Source organism: Gadus morhua, chromosome 6, assembly GCF_902167405.1.
Source record: "Gadus morhua chromosome 6, gadMor3.0, whole genome shotgun sequence".
NCBI classification, from domain to species: Eukaryota; Metazoa; Chordata; class Actinopteri; order Gadiformes; family Gadidae; genus Gadus; species Gadus morhua.
The window spans coordinates 27,196,422-27,215,091 of NC_044053.1; the positions used below are offsets into that span (position 1 = coordinate 27,196,422).

The following is an 18,670-nucleotide window of genomic DNA, read 5'->3' on the forward strand; positions in this document are numbered from 1 at the left end:
CCTGGCTCAATGCACATTGTTATTTTTCATGGTAAACATCTTTAAATTGCCATCACGGCGTCTGATGTGGGCAGTCCACACGTACTGCAGCACAGGATTCTTGATTCTGATTTTAAATGTGATTCATTGTAAGACTGAATAAGTGAATAGTTCTGATTATAGCAGAGGATGGTTTCGATCCATCGACCTCTGTGTTATGGGCCCAGCACGCTTCCGCTACGCCACTCTGCTTCAAATAATCACAGACGGGACACTAAACCACAAAACCAGGTTTAGGAGGTAGGGGCTTCATCCATTAGAACACTGGGGCACACGCGTATTTACAACATGAGATTAGACCAAAGAAATGAACGACCAACCAAGCACTAGCAAGGACTGAAATACAAAAGAATAAGGTAGGTATACTCGTTCTTAATTTAAATTGAATGATGCTACATTAGGTAATCCTGCTAGCAGAGGATGGTTTCGATCCATCGACCTCTGGGTTATGGGCCCAGCACGCTTCCGCTGCGCCACTCTGCTTAAAAAATACACAATATCGAGTCAACATCTGAACCCTGGATCTTTGCGCATTGTTATCTTTTGTGGGAAACATCTTTAAATTACCATCACAGCTTCTGCAGTGGGCAATACGTGTGGGGCAGTCCACACGTACTGCAGCACAGAGGATGGTTTCGATCCATCGACCTCTGGGTTATGGGCCCAGCACGCTTCCACTGCGCCACTCTACTTAACAGTTACAAAATATAGATGCAACATCTAAACCCTGGCTCAATGCACATTGTTATTTTTCATGGCACATCTTTAAATTGCCATTGTCGAAGATTAATTGAGATTTAAAACACTTCGACTAATTTAAGAGAGAGTGTAAAAGAAATCGAGGGGTCCGGAGCAAGAATTTAAAAAAGACTTTATCGTGAAGAAAAACAACAACGACAACAGCCTGAGTAGGTCTATAGAGTCACTGCCTTGCCAACAGATGCAAGCCTCTTCTTAAACACACAAAAGCACAGTCCTCAGCAGTTTCTTGTTTTTCTAGGTGTCCACACATAATAAAACACAAATACTTCTAAACAGATGGTCACCGAGATAGTCTAGGACCCAGGAAGTGGAGTCAGCATGCATTGTCTCAGTAGACAACCTCTCCTGGGGGGTTGCGCCCCAACCCCTGCTCTGACCCAAGACTCCCAGGCCTCGTGACCAGCCCTGGATCAAAATCCAAGACGCTTTATGCCCCGTTTACACCATCCCGCTAATGGCCGCTAATGGCCGATGGACCACCGATGTGGAAGTCGGGGTGATTCGGGTGACATCGGGCTAAAAATGTATGATCGGGTCAATTTATCGGGGTAGCATTTACACATACCCGATGTTATAACGATAACATAACGATGTATGCCAGGGAAGACACCCGAAGTGCGTTTGGCGTCATTTGACGTCATTTGGCGTCATTTCGGGAGAAGGCAAAGGGGAGACTGCTTTAGACTGATATTTATTTATATATTTATTTATATTACAATAGCGATTTTATAATAATAGAACGCCGGTTCTAAATGGGCGAAGTACCCTGTAATTATAAAAGTAGGACATCCATCCATCACCCCCTATTTATACACAAGTGGCAGATTGAGGGTCTTCCTTAACACAATCTGGTCACTCACAATCGTTATTTGTCTAGGGTTCTCGAGGGTCTTTCGTGTGTTGAGGTTGCCGATATAAAGACGATAAAACACGATAAAGCGCGGAAGATTAACGAATATAGCCGATGTGCCCAGGAAAATTCCCGAACGATTTGCGATGTCTTACGTTATACTCTCGTTCTATTCCCGATTATAGCCGATTAGCCCATAGCAACACCTGGTAACCGATTCTACCCCGATTGACCCAAAATTAACAAACATGTTCGTTCTTTGCCGATGTTGCCCGTTGTTGCCCGATCATTGAGCATTTCTTCCCGTTTCTTCCCGTTGTCTAACGATGTTCCCGGGAAGAGTAACGGTGTTTCCCGATGCAACCACGCTATTTGCCGATGTTATAACGATAGCTGCTGATTTAGCCATTGGGCACCATCGGGGCCCACTATCGGGTAGGTGTAAACAGGGCATTACATGTTTTCTACCATTAGATATACAGGCCTAATAATAATCATAGTTTACCATAGAATATAATCATTCATTTCTACCACACATCCCCCCTTTTTTGGTTCTGATAAGATCATAACAAAAATGAACAGTCATTTAGGTCATATTCTACACTACATTTGATCATCGTTAAAAAACCTTTAAGCATGTTCAGGAATCTCAACCTGGCTTGGGCAAAAAAGATCGATCAAATGTTTAACATGTCTAACTAGAATTCACACATAACATAGTATTTTCAGCATGCATTGAAAATTAGCATTTCAAAAATATGTGACACCATATTATACATTTAGAATTGACATAACATACATTCAAGAATGTGAAACATAATAAAAATTTAAAAATAAGATTGTCAACAAGCTTGCATAGATTTGAATAGCTCTGATTATCGTCATGTGCCGGTATACTATATAACGTGGGGGGTTTGGGCATTGTAATTGCTGCTGTTCGCAGCCACCATGCCCTGGAACCCATTAGTCCAAGGTCCATTTGTTCACACTGTCTGAAATGGTTGTGGTTCACATGGAGAAGTCACCAGTTAAGAAAATAGGACCTCCTTCTGATGTCCGATTCTCACATTCCGGTCTCCTTTCTAGTGTCACTCCAATCTATCTCCCCATAGAGCATCCTCCCCCAGTCACCCGACTCCTCTATGCCAGACACCATTTCATTGAATTAAATTGGATATGTAATTCACACCGATCTTTCCTATGCACATGTTCATGATTCTGGCGGAAGGTTAATGCACATAACGGTTGGTTATCCGACATAACAGTAAACACAAATTCATTAACTTGGTCTCGCGGTGGTATCTGAGCATATAAGTCTATTTTCCCTTTCTTGTTGACTATTCCTGAGTGAGTTGGGGCCGGATTGTCCTGTGTTTCTCTTAGGCTTCCTTCAGTACCAGCCCCTGATTCCTGGCTCTTCCAGGTCTGAGTTGTCTCCATGGTTTCATTCTTCCTCGGGGTCTGACCTTGTGCCAGCGGAATCTGGCACAACCCGTAAAGGATCAGGAACAGGCTCCCCGTTTTCAGCATCATCATGTTGCTGTATCTCTAGGCTTGACTGGATCTGGTCCTGGGGCAGCTGGTCAGCCCCACGTGTGTCTGCGTCCGGCTCCTCCTCCTCACGCTCATCCCTGGCTTTGGGTTGAGCGGCTTTTGTGCAGTGGTTGAGATGATACCACGTGGCACTTCCTTCCACTTGGATGGCTGTTGGTGTTGCGTTGGTGACTTTGTATGGTCCTTCTCTCCTGGGCTCGTTCCACTTTCTCCTGAACACTCTGAGATACACGTGGTCACCTGGCTCCACCCCCCTTGGTGGCTCCTTCTCCTACTCTGGAACTCTGTCTTTCTCCTGTTGAAAAATAAGCCTGTGTATGCCAGTTAGTTGTCCCATATAGCGTCTTAATTCAGTTTCCAATTGTTCCAATGGAGGTCCTTTGTGAGGCCCTCGAATGACAGGTGAAGGCATGGGTCGACCCGTAAACATTTCATGCGGGGTTAGATGCGTCGTTCTGTTAGTTTTCATGCGATAACTCATTAGTGTCAGTCGTAGTGCATTAGTCCTTTAATTTAGTACTCTAATTTAATTTTGTTAATCTTTGTCTTAAGCGTCCGATTCCTCTCTCCACCATACCTTGTGGTTTGAGGAATGTAGACACAGCCTAATCTTTGTTTGACATGCAGATGTTAAATCACTTGTTTGAGTGTTTTCTGAATAGACGCAGCCCTATTGCCTGAGCTAATTTGTGACGGAATTCCAAACCTTGGCATGACTTCTCTAGTCAGAACCTTGATTACCGTAGCCGCACTTTGGTCTTCTGATGGGACTGCTTCTACCCATCTGTTGAACACTGTTTTTTCAAATATTTCACACTCATTTAGCTGGATGTTAATCATTGTTTGCAAGTATGGTGAAGAAAAACCTTGTTTTCAAAAAAATTCCTAATTCTCCTCAATACCTCCCCCCTTGCGCAATGGTCAAAACCATGCGCATTAAAGGATAAACAAATCTAATAACGCCGTTGGTGCACCCAACGTCGAAAGTCTAACCTTAAGCATCAGCAAACTGAAACCAATCTTTTGGGAAGGGAAATCGAAAACAGTATGTCCAAATCCAAACCCCAATATGGGTGGGTTTACCATCAGCCGCCCGAAACCACGCTGTTCCGAAGTCATGCACTAAACCGAAAAAACGTACATGCGTTAGTGGCCTTCTATACCACAAAGGTAAAATAAAATGAAATGAAACGCGACATGCCCCGTTTCAGGACGACCTCTGCTGCCAGAGCTGACATATCTGACTCCTGTTCCCCCTCCACCTTTCATCAGCCGGCTTTCCCTTGCAGTTCGTCACTACATGTTCAAGTGAGCCAATGCTCACAGTGACTCTGCCAAGTAATCGTGACTGTGCCTGTTTTAGGTTGTCCCGGGCTTCAAGGTGGGATCTTACCCGTCGTTGGCTAACCAGCCTTCCATACTGGCTTATTGCAGGATGCCGTACCGGGGATACGATCAATCCCCACCTATATGGTGGTATAGATCGCAAAGTGGAGGGATGGAGACAGAGTCTTCAGCCGCATCTGCCTTATGCAGCCATATGTGTGCGTCATGAATACACATCAGGGCGACTATAAAACAAAATATAATTTATCAGAGTTAAAATTATTAAAGTGTTGCAGCAGCATTAGTGGCATCTGAAGGCAAACCCACTACTTCCGAATCCAATTTGACAACATAGTATGTATGACTCCTTCCCAGCAGATGTGGCGTCAATCCACCTATTGTCCTTAACTAGGGAGATGTGAAAGAAAACAAAAATCACAATATTAAAACTTGCATTTTCAATATTGGGCGACTCACTTTTGTCTTAACCGTTACTCAAAATCACAATTCTCTAAATAATCCTACCCGATTGCCCTTCACTATCTATTTAAATTGGACGACCTAATTAAACCTTTTATTCTACCTATTGCTTGCATTTAGTGTTTTCCATATTTTGATTCTCTACTATACCAAACCCAAACCCTCTATGTTGATCTTATCTAGTTTATTCAACACTGAATTGATACATTGTTTCCATTTACTAATTAACCATGTTGTTTTATCTGAAGTATGCTTGTGTATCCCCTTGTGTATCCCATCACTCTGAGTAGGAGAGGATTCTCCCCTACCTTGGCAGCCCCGACACACACACGAGAACAGGCTCACACACACATCCTTTCTTATTCTATTTTACTTCTTTATTTTAAATGACATTCGTCATTGTGGATAACCTAAATTAGAACTTTGGATAACGTTTTATCATACTTATTTGGTCTAATTTTTAAGTATTGCCGATTGTTTTTTCTAAATTATAAGATCACTTTTAATAAATTGTCTATTACTTATCATAATCTCGAAGGAAATATTTTATTTGTGTTGTTATCTTGGCACCTAGACCTCGTCAGGTCCAAGCACCAAAATAACATCCACCTATCCACGTAGAGTCCATGGGTTGGGTCTGCTCCTCTTTTGATGAGTCACTTTACCCTGGCGCCATTGACTCCTGTGGAGTGTGGTGTGCAGACAATTTTTAACGCTAATTGCTCATGTTTTGGAGTCTAGGTAATTATTCCTAAATCCTGTTATCACCATGTAACTTACTCAGGGACACATCAACACTCAGCTAGGAGGATATGGGGATCGAACTAGCAACCTTTCGGTTACAAGACACCCTCTAGTTCCTGAGCTAATGGTGCGTTTTAATATGCATCCGTCTCGGAGGTCCGAGGACGTTGCCTAGCGACACGCACAAACACGCCCCTTTTTCTCGGTTGAACTCAGTGGTGGCCGAGCGAAATTCCGAGACAGAATTCAAGATGGCTGCGCCCATTGTGACTTGAAGAATGAACTGTTTTCATTGTGCTTGGACCACTTTGGTGGTTTAAATTGTCATTTCAATCACTCGTATTACTGCAATACCTTACTGCGTCCGTATCTCTGCCTATGTACACAAATATATTGTATTTGTGTACAGCACTTTGGTCAACTACGCTGAAAGAAATTTGGAGTGACATTTACTTAAAAAAACTAAAGCATATTTTTCCACACAGAAAGTGCTAGTAATCTTTACTCAGGCTATTTCTAAGTAATATTTACTTACTAGAACCACTTACTAGAACACATTTACTTACTAGAACCAATTTTTTTTTATGAAAAATTCACAAGTAAATTTTACTGACAATACTTGCCAATGGATTGTAACTTTCACTCAGATTACCATTGCATCTAATTACAAAACCCAAGTAAACGTTGCTCATGATTCTTTGTGTTTCTTACTCATCTTTTCTTTGTTATATTTTATGTAATTATTAAGTAATATTTATTAGGAATGTATTAGTTAATATTAATTGAATTTAGTAAATATTTTTACTATTCTAATAATTCAATATTTTCCAGAAACAAATATTTGCAGCTTAAGGGATGTTTGAAATACACTTTTATTTCACATTTGAAATGGCATAGATGTATTTAAAATACATAACATAACCACACAGAACTTCCTGCTAGCAAATTTGAAAACAGTGTACACACACACACACACACACACACAAAAGCTCAAAAGTAAAGCCGTTTAGGATTTGAAAAATTCAATGCGGAATGACAAAGCACCAACTGACTTTAGGACTGATATTCCAGCATACAAACGAATACAGTGTTACAGTTGACTTTTCAGAACAGCAAAGAATGCATACATAAACTGCAATGGCTACCTTTGCAGACATTCTCAGGATGTTCAGGACAGAAATAACTTAAAAACTAAGCAAAACTTGAAATTTCAGTCAGAAAAATGACAAAAGTAAAGAGATTGTTTGTGCTGGACAAAAGCACAAATAGCACTGGAACACTCACGCTAAAAGTTTATTGTGGAGAAACTGGACCTTTGGTGACATTGTAATGACGTCAACCTCAAGAAACAGCTTCTGAAATACTTCAAACGTATATTTCAGTTTAAGTGGGTAACTTAAGTTTACAGCATAGATGACACCCATGAGCAGGAGGCAAGCGTTTGTCACACTTGATGATGACTGACACATACACAGGATCTTGGTTTTCCTGTGCCACATTGGGATGGATGACGTTGATCTGCATCATGTGATTACTGCAGTCCTCTTTCACTGCTTCTTGGCTGACGTCCTGTGAAAACAAATAAGGCACAATGAGAAACAAACTAAGAATCGATTCCAAGTAAAAGAAAAGTTTAAGAGAAAAAAAACTTGAAAATAAAAACAAAAAAGGTATACTCAATTTAGTGTACTCAAATCCAACAATATTCATATGGCACTTTTCATACATAAAGTTACACAACGTGCTTCACAGAGGCTGACCCTGAGCCAAAGAAAGTCACTTTTGGGGGCCATCCAGACTGAGAGGGGTCATCGCCCACGACCATAGGGAGTGCCGCCACAGTGACCACCCTGGCCCGGGCAGACAGGAGGCTCCACACAGGGGTGCAGAGCCCTCCAGCCACCCAGGCTGGAGCTATCTATGGGACTGCACCCGTGTTGGTAGACCAAAACTAGTCCCAGTGTGGAAGGTCCCCATGGGGGAAACACTGGTGCTGAAAACTGAGGGATTAAAATAGGTTATAAAAAAGGTATTAATTAAATTACTCTTTTGCTCATAAAATAAAGTTAATAAGTGATCGTTAAATAGAGACAAAAGGCAACCCTTAAGTGTTCTTAAATTATTTACTTTGTGGATGTTCCGAAAGCCAAAACGTGGCTTGTTAAATAAACAGGTTGGCTGGAAATATCCCCAAGAACACTTAAGGGTTAAAGTTTAAGATAGATAAGATAAAGATTAAATATGATTTAAAAAAAAATGGGTAAGAGCATAAAAATAATTTAAGAAATCAGTTAAAAGCCTGATTGAAAAATGTGCATCTTTTGAGTCTTTTAAAAAACATCACAAGTGAACACCAGATTATAAGGCTAGACAATCATTTTAATATGGTCATGATTATCATCAGATACCTGATAGTCTTTGATCAGCTCCTCTCCACTCTCTCCAAGATACTCAACTAAGCAACGGATGATAATGTCCCTTCTGCCGTCGACATGATGCTATTAAACACAAAAAGAATTTATTGCAGAGAATACATTACATATGTAGCATACATGCATCACAGCACGTATAGATGGAAACAGAAAGTTACCCATGGGGAATGTAAGCCTGCAACTGCATTCTAACGTGAAGTGTGCAACTTAACATACATCTTTTACAGTAGAGGTCAACCAGAAGTTCTATAACCACTGTATGAAAGGGCTACAGCGCCACTTAGGGTAGCGGATTCAGCCATGCTCCGGCCATTATCCGATCTCTAAAGGCCATGTACGTTCGGGCAATTGACATGGTCCGTTCGAGTAGCAAAATCGGTATAAGGTTTAATCCAAGCTATCCCATGTAAAAGCACTGTGTGTTCTGCTAGCGGGGGGTTCAGATCTACAGGTGTGTTCAGGGTCGAAGTCAAGACACTCGGACACAGTGGTTCCGGCCACGTTGGTTGAACATACATCGCTGTAAAATGTGTGCGGGAATTCCACACATTATAAGTGTTGGATTTGCAGGCATAAATTAAATTGTGCACAATCCCACGCTGAAATTCAGCCCGTTTTTGTTTTTGAAGACGCTAGTTAAGGCGGCAGGCATGTGTTGCTTTGGCGGCCGCCTAAGTTGTAAAGTGCTGTCGGAAACCCGACATACCTCGTGGCGCTAGCAAAGTTAGCTAGCAGGAAAATACACTATTTGTTAGCGCCGCAGCCGCATCTGCTTTCAGTGCGGAGAAACTGACTTAAGTAGGTGAGCCAACAGGAACGTACAACATTTGTTTCGCTTAAAACTTACCTTCGTGGTTCATTCACGTTCTTCCCCATCTCATTCAACAAAGTCTGCCAACCCAGTTGAAATGTGGAACTTGGACTGAAGTGTACAGCACGTCTCGGACGAAAGACCGTTCAAATGTGGGGAGGGGCTTTGACGTCATGCTCCGAATGTTCGTGAAAGTTGCCAGGTTCACTGATATCACTCAAGTACATTTTACTTGGAAATATCAACTAATTAGGCCAATGAACTGGTTTAGTGAATATTACTTGGATCGAATGATTCAATTTACATACAAAACTGAGTACACATAATTACAAACAATCACCAAGTAATGCACTACATTAAAAACTGGTATTTTAAAGTAAAAGCACTGAATTCGGATTTCTTTGTAGAATTTACATACATAATTGAAATAATAATTACAGGGCCAAAAAATCATTTTTTACAGTGTACTGTTGTTTTAAATGTGCTACATAAATAAACTTGACTTGACTTGACTATGGCCTATAGCCTACTTATATTGGATCGCCTGGTCCTCTGCCAATGCTACCGCGACAACAGCTTTCCGGGTGGCGTCCATGTTTTCCTCCGACGACCGAGCGAAATAATAAAACGCTTGAAGTGTGGGCGTGGCGTCAGATCCGAGATCCGAGTCGGTTCGCAGAGAATACTCGAACGCACCATAAACCGACCCCCAGCCTCCTCTCCGCTGATTCATTACCTCTGCGTCGGTCCGCGTCCGCCCTTTTTGCTTTCTTTACATTCCTCTCCCTTCTCCAAACACCTTCTCCCTCTGATCCAACCCGTTGTCTCACCAGTGCTCTGTGTACCAAGATGTAATGATCTATACCACATGGTGTTCCGACGTGATGCAGAGTCTCCAAGAGCCACAGAATCACCAATCCCAGTGGTGGTTCTATGTTTTCTCTAAAACAGTGGACATAGGTTACATTCAGGGACCAAATACAGAGTACATCCAAGCACACAAATAATCTATTCAGTACAATGCAACAGTGGCGATTTTGGTTTGGAAACTCTGGTGGGGCCCATGCAGGAAAATATTATAACGCAATCCAGAAATACCACATATTACTACCATCACAAAAAAAACAGTAGCAAGTGACAGAGGGGACCAAAATTGCAGCTGAATAATCACTCAAACGCGAATCTGACGACATATATTAGGCTATTATAGCAATAGCACCACCAAATGGCAGCGTTCAAGATCTCACAATATCAAAACTCAAGAAAACAACAACGTGGCAACAATAAAAACACAAAGGCGCACACCCTTTACACAGCAATCAATATACAAAGCCACCACTCACAATATACCAAAAAAAGAAGAAGTATGGTTTAAGTTGCATTAAGTTTGCAGGCCACCATACTGTACAATTAACAATGAATCTAGACTGATAGAGTGGTTGCCTATTCAGACCTGGATAATCCTGGGTGAAAATTTAAGTAAGTTTGGGCTAAGATGGTAATTACCTGTGCTTTAAAGGAGCATTTCACCGGTGGAGGCATGAATATGTATTGCAATTGGGTCCTATATGTAGTCGAATAATAAAATAAAATTCTACTTTGGTGCAGTCTTGACCGAGAAAAGGCAGAAAGTGACTTTTTGGCGCTTGTGGATTGAAGACAACAACTCCCACCATGCACAGCTTCGCTGGCGGCCACTCCCGCTGATCATCTCCGCCTATCGGACACCTCCTTGTTCCATCTACTAATGGAACAAATCAGCGTGGAGCTTGAACCGACGTCACTAGAGTAGTGACGCTTGCACAGAAGCATACGGCCGACATCTTCCTTTATTCTGGGTGGAAATAGTAACATAGTTACGCAATTAAATGCGTTTATGTAAACATTTTTAGCGAGAAATGTGCATTTTAATTTCATAATGTTCGCTCGTTGAATGTGAAGGATGTTTGGTTTGATAGTTATGACGAAGAGGGAACGCTCCATTCACTTGCATGGACAGCGTCTCTGGTTGCTAAGCAACCTCAACGTCTTGGCGGACTATCTGCTGATCAACACTACGAATGCTGGAAACACACCAGACACACCATGTGAAGTTATTTAACCCGATTATTGTTATTTATATCCGACATTATTTAATCTAACCCGATCTAAACTCTATCATGCACCCAAACACGGCGGCATTTGGGTTTCCTACCTCGGACTCCTAAATCCAGCGCAGCCACAGGCGCGTTGGCGCGTTGAACCATTTTTGTGACACACAATGATCAAGCTTCAAGTTAAGCACGTTACACGCGTTTGGTGTGGCCGTAGCCCGTGTCCACCAAAAGCGTCTTTTTATGCGGTTTCACCCAAAAAATCGGCTTCGTGTGGACGGGGCCAAGAAGGCGAACACACGTCACCAAGACGGGGAGACAGCGCCAGGCGACTTACGCCACTATCTGCCAATGGATCGTGGATGCCTGGGCTGATATAACAGTCTCAACTGTGGTCTAAGCTTTCACGAAGGCAGGAATAATCACTGAACTGCCAGTCAACAGCAGCGACACTGACTCGGATAATGACGAGAGGGATCCGGGCATGTTGGATGCCGTACTCGCCCAACTGTTTAATTCGGACACACAAGAATTCGAGGGATTCGTAGACGGGGAATGAACTGAAAAAGTGAGCTTATTGTTGAGAGATATTGATATTGATGAGATATTGTTAATATGCACATTAACGTTTGAACATCGTTACCATGGGAGTGACCGGAGTTGTCAGAACGCTTAATAAAGTTTGACTTTATCTGACTGTTTTGTTGACATTCCCTTTAGCACAGCTCGGTCTGGTCGATGCATAACGCAACCCCAGTCAAACGTTTGACTGCAGTATCTTCTATTCTATGCGCCTTATAATCCGGTGCGCCCTATACATGAAAACAGTTCTAAAATAGGCCATTCATTGAAGGTGCGCTTGATAATCCGGTGTGCCGTATAGTGCGGAAAATACGGCAGCCCTCGTCTATTTCTTTCGAAATGGTGAACTTTTGCATGGAGCCATCTTCTATGTCAGATCGAGTACCCTCCGCCAATGTAGGCCTACTTCAGTTTTATCAACAGCCTCTGTTATCTTAGCTTCAGACGCTGTGGATGTTAGTTTCTGCTGGTGAAGTCCCACCCACTGGCACTGCTCTAATAGGTGGGAGGTGGGACCCACCTATTAGAGCAGGGTGGGACTAGTGGTTGTGGTCGTACGAGAATCATCCCCTCTTACACTTCCTATTTTCTTGTACGCAAAAATCGTCATATTGCGTCATAAAAAACAGGAAGTGTTTGAGATCGATACGGATCTCTCCAGTCTCTCCAGAAAATAAGGAAATGATGCTAGACCATTCAAAAATATGCGGGGGGTTCTAAAAATACAAAGCTTATGTGAAATGGGTGAAGTTGCCCTTTAAGGACAGTGCTGTCTGGTCTCCTTTGTGTGGCTGAGGTGAAACACAAGCATTTTTTTCCGCTTGAACCACTCCTGGTTGAACGATCTATTCTTGTCCTTTCCCTCTTGAATAATGATTAAATCCGTCGGGCGATGTGGTCCCAAACGTTTTATCTCCAACTTCTGTTCAAGTGCTAAATCTCACATGAGACAGATACTCAACACGATTCATCATTTAATGAATGAAACGTCCATTTGTTGTTATTTACTGTAACAGTAACTGTAACAGTAACTACGTTGGCCAGCTAGCAAGATCTGATCGGCTCCCGCCGTAAACCCCGCCCTTTCTACAAATCAGCCAATGAGAAGAGCTTTGGGGCACTAAACTTCTGGCCCCACCGCCGAAACAGAAGCGGGCGCTGCGCACGCGCTTGCTCGCGCAACAGCACCAGTTTTCTACGCTGCAGCAGACGGGGCCATCTCGGCTGTGCCCCACCGAGCGGAACAGACGAGACGGAGCAACAAACTATTTCACACACAACTACTACACTACAACAATTGCGTTCATCAAATTAAAACTGCGGACATGTAATTAATTATTAACAATTAATGTATTATTAACTTATGCTCAATGACATTTTTGAAAAAAAAAAGAAAAGTATAATCGTGCCCTGCACGGCAGCGTTCTCTGGTGGGGCCGTGCCCCACTGGCCCCTAATGCAAAGACGCCACTGCAATGCAAATTCAGTCTCTTTCTCTCTGTTGTCTCTCTGTCCAGCCCCCACCGGCGGGTTTTCCTCACTTACGTTCCTCCTCTCTAACTCTCTTTACCTCTCTTTACCTACTTCCTTTGCTTTCACAAATCTCCATAACCATTTTCACTTTCAGTAATCCTTTCCTTTCCTTTCTGGTTTATTCGTTTTTGGACACACTCCAAAACTAGATTATTAATCTTAAAAGACCATCGAAAGATATCATTCTCCCAAAGAAAATTCTAACCGGAAAGCCTTCTCCAATCTCATCGCCACTTCTCGTTGCCAATCCACACACTCTTCCTCTTCTCTGTCTCACTCTTCGCAAATCACTTCATCTGACCCCTCTAACTCAACTCAATGCTAACTCTTTCTCACTCACTCACTCACTCACTCACTCACTCACTCACTCACTCACTCGCTCACTCACTCACTCACTCCTCACTCATTCGCTCACATATACAACTTAAAATAAGAATTCTTCCTTATTACTACCTCCATGTCCCTATACATTATTGGATCAAAAGTCCCTCCCATGGGCCATATAGTGCCTGATCCTTCTGTCCTTTCTTCCCATTTCTCAGAGATCTTTATCATCTCACCTTTGAGCAATAGACGGTCTCTACTCAAAACTTCTACCGCTGTTGTTGCCATTTTTAATCATTACTTTATTACTTTATTTATTTTATTTATTTATTTTGAAATACACTATTTATTAATACAATTTATTTGAGTTTATTCTAATAGTTAGTTTAAATACTTTATTACCTCTAAGCAACAAATGTGAACTCTTCCCAAGCGCTGGTCTCCCTCCCGAAGGTTGGAATGTGGCCCCCACCCTTCACTGTTATCTTTAACCCCGGCCTGCAGGCTCCTGCTCGTACCCTGTGAGATTGCTCGTGCACGTGCAGTTAGAGTCAGCGCGATGATGTTTAAGTCAAAGAAGATTTACACATTTATTCAGTATTTCAACAAATTAACTATTCTCTATCCGTCTAATTTATTTATTATTATCAACTACTTCAAACAAATTAACTATTCTCTGTCCGCCTAATTTATTTATGACAGAATCAACAAAAAATAAACCGGGTCGTAAAAATCTCCGAGGTAACTTAATCCTAACACGACTTAAATACAGACAATAAACCGATTCATACAATTTTAATATTATATTGAAAAATGTCCGAATTGTTTGTAATTAATTACAAAGAAAAAGTTGACCGAGTGTAGAAACTGGCCTTTTGATTAAAACATGAACAGTCGGATGGATAATGAATCAACCAGAATTTCAAACAAGAATGATTGCCACAAAGCACCAAGATCAGAATTAAAGACTGGCCCCACCTCCAGATCCAATTGCTCAATTGAATCACGTTTAGGGCATTGAACCCATACAAACGATGCTTCACACAACTAGTCTATTCCTTCAAAATAATGGCTAATCACATACACACTCTTCCAGATCACGAACAAACAAGAAACTCCTCAAAATACCAACTCATGCGGTACTCCAACCAAGAAACTTATCTATTCAAAAGTGCGAGAAGCCCGTTTTCTCAAGATACCAAGACCGGAATTAGAAATCCCCCCCCGCATGGAGCAGGAACTGCAGTCCAACTGGTCCAAGCAAAGAATCTAAAATTCACCCGTCGGTATCCCAAGGAAGCCCTTCTCAAATAAAAATGAACCTCAGAACCCCAGAACCCCAGAACCTCAGAACCCCAAAAACTCAGAACCCCAGAACCTCAGAACCCCAAAAAACTCAGAACCCCAGAAACTCAGAACCCCAGAACCTCAGAACCCCAAAAAACTCAGAACCCCAGAACCTCAGAACCCCAAAAAACTCAGAACCCCAGAAACTCAGAACCCCAAATAACAACAACCCGTATCAAAATAGGGAGCCACAAAGCGTCTTGGTCATTTAGAACCACAGAACGCCTTATGGCATATGTGCGCGCGCACGTCAATCTCTTCCGGAGCTCCCGTCTCTCTTTCTCTCTTTAACCTAGGTTCGTTTTGACTAAAGAGACACTTTACCCATTCACCAAGCGTTCAGACAGGGCAAAAACAGATCAACCAACCATTCAATTGTGGTAAGCCAAACTCACCGAGATTAATTTTGTGCACTTGGTTGTGTGATCCGTCCGCGCCCCGTCCAGCAGCCCGGCAATTGGTTTGTCCCTTTGTAATCCTGTTCGTGACGCCAAATTATGTAGTGGATTAACTGAGATATATAACACTTAGACTAATTCAAGAGAGAGAGAGAGTAAAATGAAAACGAGGGGTCCGGAGCAAGAATTGACAAAAGACTTTATCGTGCAGAAATACAACAACGACAACAGCCTGAGTAGGTCTATAGAGTACTGCTCGAACATCGATTTCAGCTTCTCTTTATGCACACATACATACAGGAATTCCCTTGTTCCAATGGAGGTTTCCGCCCACATCAATCTTCGTCTTAGCAACTTATCAACAAAGTGATTTCGGACACCAGTCTGACCCAAGGCTGAAGGCTGAGGTCAACATGGCTTAACCCCGTAGCTTCCTGCTCATTCCTGTGTCCCACCATCTGTTTTGAACCCAGGCTCTGCAGGTATCATGTGTCTTCTACCATTAAAAATATAAGGCCTAATAATAATCATGGTTTACCATAGAATATACTCATTAATCCTACCACAACAGAATTCCTTTTTTAAATGGAAACACACATGAAACTGTCCTGCATATGAATTATAGCAAACATAAACAGTAAACAGAATGTTATGAGATTGCCAGGGAATGAAAAAATAATTTCATCACAAAGGTCACATGTCAAAGCAACCAGACAATTACTCAAAGACAGCAAATAAAACAAAACTATGTAGAGCGTGCATAATACCAGTACTGTACCTGGGTCCAGCCACTCTTTGTTGCGCTGATCTCCGTCTAGAGGGCCATGGGCACAACTGGAGAAGGCAGGGGTGTCATGGTCATGGATGTCCTGGATGTGGTTCACTAAACTTCTCCATTTGGCCTCCATGACCGCTGGGTTGCCATCTGGGGTTGAGGCTGCAGTCCAATAGAGGTGATTCACTATAGCTGGCCTCCACAACTGTAGTTGGTCACACTCTTTGGATGCTGCATCCAATGCCTTCCCCAGACCTGTTTTAGAACAAATGGTATTAATTGATATGCACTAACAAAAACTGCTTCAAGGTTCCAACAATGGATACATACTTTTGGCAATGTGCCACACGTCAAAATAATGCTGTGTCCCTTCAGGGATCAGCTCCTCTCTCACCCATTTGGCAACCTAGGAGAAAAAAAACACAAACATCCAGCTTCAGTGCAATTCAGATATTTACATTCTATGCTGCATTTTTATTGTAAATACCTGGCGATGTCGGTCCATGATCAGCGTTGCCAAATGCAGGTCGTTTCCCCTCAGCAGGCCAACACTGCGCTTGAGGCCTTCAAGCTCACACCATGAGCTGTTGGGAACCTCTGAGCTCTGCAACATGAGATAACAGTGTAAGTGTAGAATGCTGGTGGTGTTGAAGGAGGCGTTAATGAACCGAAGCGTTGCTGGTCCAGGCATTATGATACACTACTCTAGTTAGGCAATACACAATAAAGCTCTATGCATGGTTGAACTAGTGGAAAGATGTTATATTAAGATACAATCCTTTTAACAAATTGCAGAGTTCATTTCTTTGTCTAATAACATCAGGTTTACCTGAACAAGCTGAACATCCACCACCTTGTTCACTCTGTCCTCTATCAGAGAGTATGACCCATACTTTGCGCAGTGCCCAGGAGAATCTGACCTGGAATTAATTACAATTTATGTTTCAAGTATTTAAAACTCATTGTCTGTAAAGACAATCCACCATGTCATCTGCAAATGCCAACTAAAGCCACCCTACATGATAACAAATAAGAAAATCAAAACATGGAACTGGTCTAGCTCTCACACTGGTTTACCTGCAGTCCCCAGCAAGAACTAGCCCTCCATCCATTGCCCGTAGGTCACTAAAATTCTTGGCTTGATCATTCTGCCTGAACGATTACAGGGATGGTGTAGCGGCGCTGATGGCGAAAGAAACTGCTGGCACTGATGCATTGCAGGCCAAACAGGGTCAACATTCTGAGTGTCTGTGTGGCCAAACATCCAGTAAAATGAATGGCCCCACTTAACAGGAGGTTGCAGGTTGGCATGTTCCTGTGGAGCATTGGCTGGTTTTGCCAGAAACGGTGGTAGCCACATGATGCACAGACCTAGATATGTAAGAAAATAAAAGAAAACATTGTAATCAACAGTATATCAGGATCCAATATAGAGTAAGTACTGTACATTACTGGTCAAAGGTTTCATATTTTCAATGAAACACACATGACCAATACAGTTTAACACTCAAATATGATGGCATCACAAACCAGCAGACTTAAGCCAGCCTGGTACATACATTGTAAATTAACTGGCAAGACAGTCAGAGCTATCAGATTGTAATTAGATATTCAGATTTTCTAATCAGATGGCCGCGTAAACAAAACTGCATAAACAAAACTGTACCTGCTTGATCTTAACAAAAGTTCCTTCCTGCTGCACGATGCTACTATCCGACCTCTCACAACAGGCCGGACAGATGGCAAAAAGGCCCATCAGCTCCTCTTGGCAAACAATGAATTTGTCAATGCAACTACAACAACAAAAAATGAGGGGGAGGGGGGCGGTGTCATTCAAACTAACAAAGCATTGAGCATTCAATATGGTCTATGTTGGTTTTAGATGATCTCACTTGTGGTGGGGGTCACACGTGTAAGGTGGCTCCTCATCAAACAATTCCTCCTCATCCATCGGCTCTTCGGGCACCCACGACTGATGAATGGATTGATTCATATTTTAAGGTTCTCGGAGTGAGACTTTAAGCGGCTGCAGCAGAAGTGTTGAGACGAAAGATGATATCAAGACATTTATAGAATATTCCCATTCACATTATGATTCTTCGTCATAACATCCGACCAAACATCCTTTACATTCACTGAGCGAAGATTATGAAAGTCCAGGCCCCCCCTTCCTGCACTCGGGGTCCGACTGGGCCAAGTTTCGGGCAGGAAGGGCCCCCCCTTCCTGCCCTTGGGGTCCGACCGGGCCAAGTTTCGGTGCGGGGGTCCCAGTTAGGCCCTAGAATATGGTATTCAAATTTCAGGGCGGTAGGACCTTCCTATCTCAAAAACTGTTTTTCCACCACATTCTGAACCATTAGGTCTTGCAGGCCACACTTCTGAGGGGCTTTGTCCAAATGACTTTTGGACAAAAGTCTTTTTTTCTCTATGGGCTAGAACTACAAATCTTGGATATGTCGTTCTCGGGGCCCCGGGAAATGTGTGTAAACATTTTAGCATCCCTAGCTATCTCGAAAAGGCCGGAAAAGGGGCGTGACCTCCAACAGTACAGTCAATGTACATAAGACAGAGGTTAGTTTCTATGCCCCATTTTTTGCGGGAAGGAGGTGTACATTTGTGG

At 42.5% G+C, this 18,670-nt stretch overlaps 1 long non-coding RNA gene and 1 other non-coding gene across 2 annotated transcripts; both read right to left on the reverse strand.

Moving 5' to 3' along the window:
• Positions 1–450: 450 nt before the first annotated feature.
• trnam-cau (transfer RNA methionine (anticodon CAU)) lies at positions 451–522 on the reverse strand. The gene has a single exon. It is a non-coding gene; the product is annotated as a tRNA-Met (tRNA).
• A 6,086-nt stretch (positions 523–6,608) lies between these two features.
• On the reverse strand, positions 6,609–9,292 carry LOC115544949 (uncharacterized). Its single transcript, XR_003977040.1, has 3 exons — positions 9,035–9,292; positions 8,164–8,253; positions 6,609–7,324 (listed from the first exon to the last, which is right to left on the reverse strand). It is a non-coding gene; the product is annotated as an uncharacterized LOC115544949 (long non-coding RNA).
• Between the last annotated feature and the right edge of the window lie 9,378 nt (positions 9,293–18,670).